The 9,823-nt window shown below is 31.8% G+C and overlaps 1 long non-coding RNA gene across 1 annotated transcript; it reads left to right on the top strand.

Moving 5' to 3' along the window:
• Nucleotides 1-3,998: 3,998 nt before the first annotated feature.
• LOC133821231 (uncharacterized) lies at nucleotides 3,999-5,722 on the top strand. The gene is made up of 3 exons (XR_009887395.1): nucleotides 3,999-4,302; nucleotides 4,773-4,834; nucleotides 5,553-5,722. It is a non-coding gene; the product is annotated as an uncharacterized LOC133821231 (long non-coding RNA).
• Nucleotides 5,723-9,823: the final 4,101 nt, after the last annotated feature.

Genomic DNA, 9,823 nt, shown 5'->3' with positions numbered 1-9,823 from the left:
AGATTTGCATTGATTTGTTACAGATATTATTTCCTAAATAATCGGATACTCAGGAAATCATGGGAGAGAATTTCGGATTCCATCATAACTGCCTAAGATTTCCTCCGCGTGTTTCGTGCCTACGACCAGACTGGTCGTATGAAGAAACCGATCGCATAACTCCGAACATCTTCCTGGTCGATAGTTGAACACGGGTTTTGCCAGATGTCAGTTGCGTGCAATTAATTCCTATCGTGTCATTCACTTCTGATTTTTGGGATAACAATGTTAGACAATTTGAGTATGCGAGCATCGTTGGCAGACATCGGCATGTCACTAATTGTATTAGACCCTACATTACATATGTTGTGGGATTAATGTGCAGGTTTATTAGTAGACCTAGTATAGAGCATTGGCATGCTATTGAAAGATTCATGAGATACCTTAAAAGAACCATCTCGAATTACATTATCAGAAATTTCCAGCTGTCCTTGAAGGATACATAGATGCAGACTGGAACACTCTGTCAGATGACTCCAAAGCAACAAGTGGCTATATTTTTAGTATAGTTGGTGGAGATGTTTCATGAAAATCAAAGAAACAAACTATTTTAGCTCAATCCCCCATGGAGTCTGAATTGATAGCATTAGCTACTACTAGTGAAGAAGTAGGTTGGTTGAGAGGTCTGCTAGCTAAGATCCCTCTATGGGAAAGACCTATACCAGCTGTGTTGATTCATTGCACTAGAGTTGCGACTATTGCAAAAATTCAGAACTGTTATTACAACGGTAAGAGACGAAAGATATCTCGTAAGCACATCAGTGTTAGATAGTTCATCTCAACAAGAGTTGTTATAGTGGATCATGTACACACTGATGATAATTTATTGTACTGGATAGACGTGCATGGCCATTAACGCATGGGATTTTGACTACTCCCTAGAAATGTTGTGTGTGGTTTGATGTCAAAGATAGAGTTTAAGACTTCGTGTCACTATAGTGTAATCTGAATCGCTCTCACTATGCAAAAGTTCAAGTCGAATGATACCTTTGTTTATGCACAATCTTATGGATTATGATATTGCTTGAGAAAATATTTTTTAACATTCAAGTGGAGGATTGTTGGTACTTTATGAATTATTTAAAAAAATAATATTAAAAATAGAAAAGTATCTTTTGTGTTTTAAATGAGATATAGTCTCACATGGATTTTGAACACTATTTAAAGAGTGTATATTTAGTGGATGTTGGTATTAAATAAGAAAATAAGAATTTGCAACAGAATAGGATCTTTTTAAAAAATTATTAATACTAGTCAGGATCATACATATATAGATATATTAAATAACACATAAAATGAATGGAGGTTACCTCTTGTAGCCTATCAAGTGTCCTTGAATCTTTTTGTATAAATCAACAATCTTCTTATCCTTTCTGAAAGCTCACACCTTAGCCTTCCAAGCCAATCCTCAAACATACAAGGATGTGTGTGGGCACGTAGGATTCAAAGGTTGATTTAGACTCTCTAGATGTACTCAACACATGAGATATAGAGAGGATTGAGAAGAAAGAGGCTATAAAAATTTCTAGAATTACAGGTTTAGGAAATTCTATCGTTTCTTTCTTGAGAGAGTCTGATAGTAAACAATAACTTCTTAAACTTATATCGTGAAAGTATCGCTTTTTTCAGGTTTATAGAGATAATTAACTAATTTAATTAATCTTTATTTAATTTTAAAATAAAACTGATCAGTTACAACTTATTTAATTTAAATCATATTTAAAAAATAATTAAATAGAAAAATTAATGAGAAATTCAAAATTTAATTGCGAGGGATAGGAATCCCTTAGAGTGGCACCACACACTCACTGTGCAGTGAGTGTGGCATGAGCCACTCTCTCTCCTTCCCTAATTTTCTTATTTGTTTGTTTAATTAGTATTTAAGATAATATATTTATCCCAAAATAAATATCATTTAATTGAAAATTAATTTTATCTTAAAATATAAGTTTTAAATAAATAAATAAATATCTTATAATAAGATAATTATTAATTTCTCTATATTAATACAAATATGATTAATATTTATTATAACATTTAGTTTTTCAAAATAAAAACTATATAGTTAAATAATTAACTAATTCACAACTAATCAATTGCCCATAATTATCACATAATTATTTCCTTGCCCCGGAAAATTAATTCATTTTCAATTTAGTAATTCTCTCTATAAATCTTCCTTATGACATCCTTACCCTTGAGAATGTAGGACAGATGTGACCTGAGGACTATGGACCTATAATACGAAGCTCCAATAAACCAGATTATTAATCAAACTCTTCAATATAATAAATAATCTTATTTATTAATTCCATGATTACTCCACTACAAATATGGAATTGCACTCTAAGTATTTATAGAATTATATTTACAGAGTTTTCTTTGTAGTCCATTGATATAATCAATAAATGTAGTTTTGTCCTCCAATTATTGGTTCGTTAATTAGAGCTGGTCAAAATTACATCTTGTTCCTTAAGTACCATTAATTCACTAGCGAATAATTAATCTATAATCAAATTATAGATTTGAGCTCAATAGCTATTTAGTTCCAGAATTAACCCTTACGGGAACCAATATTTGATTCGTTAGGAAAGTATGGATTCTTTTATTATAAATCATGTTCCCAGCCATTCATGATATTGAATCTCCAAAACAAAAGTCACTAGCCTCATTATACTAAGAAACCTTAATGAGTGAATCAAAAGATCCAATAAGCATAAATAGGAGTTCATGACTACTCAAGATTTAGACTCATCTACAAATGATCATCTATTATGATAAGAATTAAATCTTTATGGCAAACGATAAATATATAAAGATAGTAAATTAATATCGTTCCTGTCATATATAATCTCTATTATATACAATACCTATACCAAGATGTCTATCCACATATGTAATTTGAATCTATATTACTTTCATCCCGTATTCTTAGTAAATTGTACTAGTAACCATTCATTAAAGATTCCTTACTTTAATATGTTAATGACTATTTTATTCATTGTATGTGATCTTAATTCTCTCGTACTAATACAAGATCATATCCTCATAAATGAATATGGAATTTTCTTGATATTCATATGAATTAATTTAAACAATAATTATAACATTAAAATATAATAAAATTGTACTTTTATTTAAATCAATAAAATGTCTTTATATTCTTTTAGGGCATAAATCCTAAAAATCTCCCAATTGCCCTCAAATCAAGTGAGGCATCTCCCTTAATCCCATGTGTAGCACCCACATTATTTTGATATAATATAGCCAATAATCACATTATTGCATTGCATTACATATCATACAATATGTATAATTTGAGCATATGCATATTCTTATAAGTGTTTTCATGTATAAGTATAAAAGTTGTGTATGTGATGTCTATATGTATGCTCAATATTATTAACCTTGTGGCATTTGAGTTGTCTTTTATGGGTGTTTGATGTGCTTAAGATATAAGAAAGTATGAAAAATATGGACAAGGCATGGAATTAAGTGATGAAAGTGAGATATAGAAGGCAAAATAGGTTAAGTAGTGAAAAATAGTACAATGTCGATTACTAGTATTTCGGTGTAAAATTGAGTATTTATGGATTCACCAAATGTAATCAAGGTATGATTAAGGTCTCATTGATGATGTAAAAATGGTTTTAGAACCATTAGATCAATTCTTGATGGGAGGTATACATAATCAGTGGTACTGATGCAAAGTCAAAACGAGCTTAGCATAAGTGCGCTACGCTCGATCGGGTAAGCATAACTATTGGGTATGAAGTCATATGGACCTAAGGTTTGGTGTGAGAGTTTTACACATAAAGATAATAGGCCTAGCAGATGATTAAGTCGAAATTATTGAAGTGATAAGGTTTTCATAAGTCAAAAGGTGAAATGATGAGATGAAAGGTGTCAAATTTTGATACAATAAGGCTAAATAATTGAAAATAAGGAATTTTCATCAACCTTATCACTTTGCACGGCCATTATTCTGAAAAACAGAGAGAAAAGAAAACCAAAAACCATTTCTTGGCTGGTTTGAAGAAATTCTAAGGAGATCCAAGTGAAAGCAAAGCCAAAGAAGTAGATTAAGCTTAGTTCTAGCCTTTTTATGGTAAGTTCTTGTACTTGGAAGTTAAACCATGTTTTTGAATTTTTCTGAAAGCTTATATATGGTGTTTTATCCTTTTTAAGATATTTCTTGGGGTTTCCAAGTGGTTTGAGGTTTAGAAAAGCTTGAAGAGATTGTTTTCGCCGAAAAGTTGCTCGGTAAGTGAAATTTTGTGTTTTATGAGGTTTTTGGGGTTCTTGGAGTACAAGGTGATTTTTGGTTATTTGATTGAGTTTATAAGAGAGTATATATGTTTATAAATATTTGAATAGATGTGGAGACTCATTTAATTTAGGTGATGATCTAGGAAATTAGAATTTTATCAAAATCAGTATATGATAACTTTATGATGAATTATGTTGGTATTTGGGATATATATGGTTATGGAAGGTTATTTGATGTTGATTATTGGTTGATTTTGATATTTTAGGATAGCTAAAATTAAGGGGAAACTCTGTCAAAATTTCTCCAAATGTCTAAGATAAATGTAATGCTCGATCTAGGTGGTTTAAGGCATTTTAGGCATGTTTTGGGTATGAAATTTGATATGATGTTTTATGGGTATTTTTAAATGAGAGTTCAATGTATTACTGCCATCATTATGATGAGAAATCCATGCCATTGTCAGGATAAGCACATCAATACCTAAGACACCACTTGTTACACGGTGAATTATATTTTGGACAGAAGGTAAGTAAAGTACTCAACTGCAACACAAGAATTACATGTTATGTGAAAGTATGCATTATATGAATATTTTGTGAGTAAGTGGTATTAACATACATTGACACTTCATCATAAATTTGTATGCATGGCATAATAGTGATATGGTAAATTATTATATGATATAAGACCATGCATGATATTATGATGATTAATTATATGATGCCTTTGCAAGTTTTGTGCAACATAAAAGAAAGTTGTAATAAGAAGTTTAAGTTCAGTGCCACTGTTTTGAAAAGGCAAATGAAAGTGTTAATAAGTGTAAACGGAGGCCTATAGTAGGCTTATAGTGGCTGCCCAATAATTTGGGCTAGGTTTTAGTGAACCAATTATATTGTTTGCCATGTTTTCGTTTTTATTTCTCCTCCATATGAGTTATTGTTATATGTATTGACACCACAATGTGTGGCCGCCTTAACTCTTGAGCCCGACGGGGCAACGATGGAATAAGGTTTTTAATGTGCCCTACTGTGGTGATGGCTATCTGGAGGAGAACCCATGGGATTTTATATTGTATGTGTAACAAGCCCTGCAGGCATTGACCAATTCAAACAGTGTGCACAATATTAAGGGGCCCAAAATTTAAAAAGAAGTTGTGTATGTCCATTGATATTGGGTAATCATTAGCATTGCATGCATTACTTTGCTTACTGAGCTTTAGGCTCACAATTGTCTTGTGTTGCAGGTAGAGAAAGAAATGTGTGAATGACATGAGGAGAACTGAAGCATGGTCCTGACCCTGATTTGTACATATGAACATATCGACCTTTTGTGGGTTATTTCAGTTATCAGTGAGATGTTTGTAATAAAGTGTGAAGTTATGTTTTGAAAATAAATTGGGTTATTTAATACTTATGTATAATATGTTTGAGACACACTTTATGTTTAATGTAAATAATGTAAAATAAGTTTTCAAGTTTAAAAAAAAATGTCCAGACTTTTGCAGTAATAAATTATGATATAGTTTTAAAACGTAACACCTCAAATATGGTTTTAACTAAAATAAGTGAGGGTGTTACACCATGTTGCGTACATGACCCATAAACAACTTTGCAGGAAGTGTCTTGGAAAAATGGTATGCTAGGTTCTATTCCGACGCTATCTTCATAACAGTCACATCATCTTGATGCACAATATCTCTAACTAGATGGTATTTACCTTCTATATGCTTTCCTCTTGATAAGGGAATTTTTGATATTATATATTTTTTTATCCTTTTGCATTTAGATAATTTAAGTTTCTAGTGTTTTTAGGTGTTCTTTGCTTTGTTTTATGAGTCTTTGATTTTCAAGCCATAAATATTTTATAAGGTATTATTGATGAATTTGATGTATTTTTGTGGTTAGGAATTTATGTGCAACGATAGGAGTCAAGAAAAAGAAGTTTGGGATGAGTTTGAAGCGTTTTAGAAGTACCTATACCTGAGGTTCGAGCTTAAAGATGAAGATTACGAAGAAAAAGCACGCGAGTAAAAAAAGGCCTGTGGCCGTGGCCACCAAGAATCATTAGTCGTGGCCTGGGAATCAGAGACTAGTGGTCACGACCACCATAAACTCCTGGTCGTGGCAAGAGTGCATATTCTGTCTAGAATTGTCCCGTGGCCGCGGCCACTAAGAATCATTGGCCGCGACCTGCAATATAATTTTTTCTTAAATTTTGATTTTTGAATGTAATATTTAATGGGCTATAAAAGGGGTTATGGTTAACTTTTTTAATAACTTGAGATTGTGAATTTAGAGGCTAGAGCAGCAGAGGAGGAGAAAAGACATCAACATCTACAATCTTCAATTTAGTTTTTCTTTCTTCTCAAAACTCCTTTATTTTCATTGAATATTTATGTTTGTGAATATGAATGTGATTGTGGAGTAGTTTTCTTTATAGTTAAGGGCTATTTCAAAACCCTAGACATGAGATCTTGAATGCATTGATAAATTTTATTTCTTCTATTCCCTTTATTAAATTGTTTCTATTTTTCTAATTTAATGATATGAATTTTGTGAGATCTTGTTAGGTGGCTAACTAATTAGGGTTTTGCATTATTCTGCTATAATCTTAGGATTTCTATTCACCTAATAGTGTAGGATTCTAAGTAGAGTGATAAATTTCAATTAGGGTATTGTGACGAGTATCTTGATTGTGATGAAAAATAGAACCTAGGTTAAATGAATTGCATGCTTAATGAATTTGTTGCCTAAATTAACTTGTTTCCATATAGTGTAATGCTTTTACTAGGCTAAATAGACCACATGCTTAATAGGTTTATTGTTGGGTAAAAATGATTAATTAAGAGCGCTTAACTTTAATTAATTACAATAGGGAAACTGTGATAATCGACTACTTAAGTGTTATCTGCGGGGTTAATAGTTTAATTGGGAATAGGGAATATTATTTGTCATTATTGATAGATTGATTGTCGAAGGTGGATAGTAATTCTTGACTATTTCTTTAATATCATTTTATCCTTAATTATTTAATCTTTGGTCATCATTTCATTTTATGTTTTCAGTTTTTAAAACTAAACCCCCTATTTAAATTTTGTTTAGTTCTTCTTTTGAATAATAATTTGATCATAGTCCTCGCGGGTTCGACCCTTATTTACCGCTATACTGAAGTAGCTGGTATCAGTGATTGATAAAATAAATATTTAAATTTGATATGACATACGACACTCATCATGGCTTATGGGTTCTTTAGAGTTAGCTACCGCTTCACTATTGTCACAGTTCAAGATTAGTGACCTCTCCATATCTGGAATTACTTTCAGATCAGTGTAGAACTTTCTAAGCCAACTTGATTCCTTAGCTGCTTCACAAGCCGCTATATACTCGACTTCCATGGTTGAATCTGCAATACTTGATTCTTTAAACCTTCTCCAGTTCACAACTCCTCCATCAAGAGTGAACATTGACCCAGACGTCGACTTACGACTGTCTTTGTCTAATTTGAAATCAGAAGTAGTGTATCCAATAGGTTTAGCTCACCCCTGGATATACAAGCATAAATCTCTGATTCTCCTAAGATACTTGAGAATGTGCTTTACTGCTATCTAATGTTCCAAATTAGGATTTGATTGATAATGTAAAAACACCCTAGACTTCTACTTTGTAATAGATCATCAAACTCATAAACTTATTTAATGAAAATCAGTTAACATATGAAAATCCAGTGGGGCCTTGCTAAAACATGCAAGTTGGGCCCAGTAGTTTAAAATAAAAATAAAAGTTCTCATGCAACATTTAAAAATAAATATGGTTCAAGTCCCATTGATAAGTTTTGAAATCAAAATAAAACATAACATTGTTCTTTAAAAATTGGAGTTTAAGCTGATCGTTTACTCGCCCATAGGATACCCCCACGCCATACACACTCTGACGTTAGAACTTCTCACATCACTACACGTGCCAAAGAGAAACCCTATTTATTACCTGAAAGGGGAAAAGTAAGGGGGTGAGTTAAAAGCTCAATAAGGAAGTACAAACAACATACAAAGAAAAACACAACAAAAGCATAATCATATCGTAAGACAACATCATATCCATACATCGTACTTGACGTCATCATCATACATCATATATCATTATCATGCATCATATATCATTAACATATTCAAACATCATCATCACATCCTTGTAGAATATGATATTTTAAAAATTATTAATATCAGCACGGATCATACATATATAGACATATTAAATAACACATAAAAAGAATAGAGAACATCTCTCGTAGCCTATCAAGTGTCATTGAATATTTTCATATAAATCAACAATCTTCTTATCATTTCTGAAAGCTCAAACCTTAGCCTTCCAAGCCAATCCTCAAACACACAAGGACGTGTGTGGGCATGTAAGATTCAAAGGTTGATTTAGAACTCTCTAGATGTACTCAACACGTGAGATCTAGAGAGGTTGAGAAGAGAAAGGCTGTAGGAATTTCTAGAATTTTAGGTTTAGGAAATTCTATCGTTTTCTTTCTTGAGAGAGTCTGATAATTAACTGCTTAATTAAACTTCTTTAAAGTATCACTTCTTTTCACATTTATAAAGATAATTAAATAATTTAGTTAATCTTTATTTTATTTAAAATCAAACTGATCAATTACATTTTTTTAATTATTTAATTTAAATCATATTTAAATGTAGCGTCTCAGAATTTTACTTAGCTAGATAGTAGTAGCTTATGCTGTAGTATTTTAGTTTTCGTGGTTATTGGTTCAAGCCGAGATTTAGTTGGAAATTCAAAGAGATAGTTATGGATTTTATAACTCTAGCCTATAGTTTAGAAATATTATCATAAGGTTTGATTAATATAGCTGGTCCTAGAAATATTATTTATTATAACCTACATGTATGTTTATTAAGGATTTAAGGATTTTAGATGAATAAATTTATAAAGGATTAACCTAGGAAGTCTAGAACCTTCCTATTGACCACGATTTTGGCCAACGACGAGTAGACATCAAAACTACAATGAACCTTTAAGAGAAAAATACGACACAGATCATTTTATAGTGGTTCAGCCCCAATTTATTGGTAATAGCCTAATCCACTTGGAGTTGCGATATATATCCTACACTTAAGATCAAATGAACTTGAGTCAACTGAGTTTCTTAAGTGTAAGTAGGAAAATACATAGTTTCTCTCTCTAACTTTCTTAGAAAATGCCCTAAGAATCCCCAAGTAACAGTCCCAAACTAGAGAGTTTTTCTCAGTCTCCAAAAATTAGATCCCCCCAAATGATGCCATGAGCACTTATTTATAGGCTCATGGATCGTACATAAATATCTCCCTTTTAACGGGTCATTTGTTCTTCCAACAGACTTTAATTAATAAAATATAAATAAATCTAATATTACAACAATATGGCTATTATTCCGGGATATCTGAGAGATTCCCGCAGTAGTTGAGAATGATTCGGGTTGAAGCTATTACTGAGGAAACAGGCAAGCACCTCTCGT

Source organism: Humulus lupulus, chromosome 3, assembly GCF_963169125.1.
Source record: "Humulus lupulus chromosome 3, drHumLupu1.1, whole genome shotgun sequence".
Classification (NCBI taxonomy): Eukaryota; Viridiplantae; Streptophyta; class Magnoliopsida; order Rosales; family Cannabaceae; genus Humulus; species Humulus lupulus.
The sequence above is the reverse complement of the archived record's forward strand: the minus strand, read 5'-3'. Positions and strand labels throughout refer to the sequence as shown.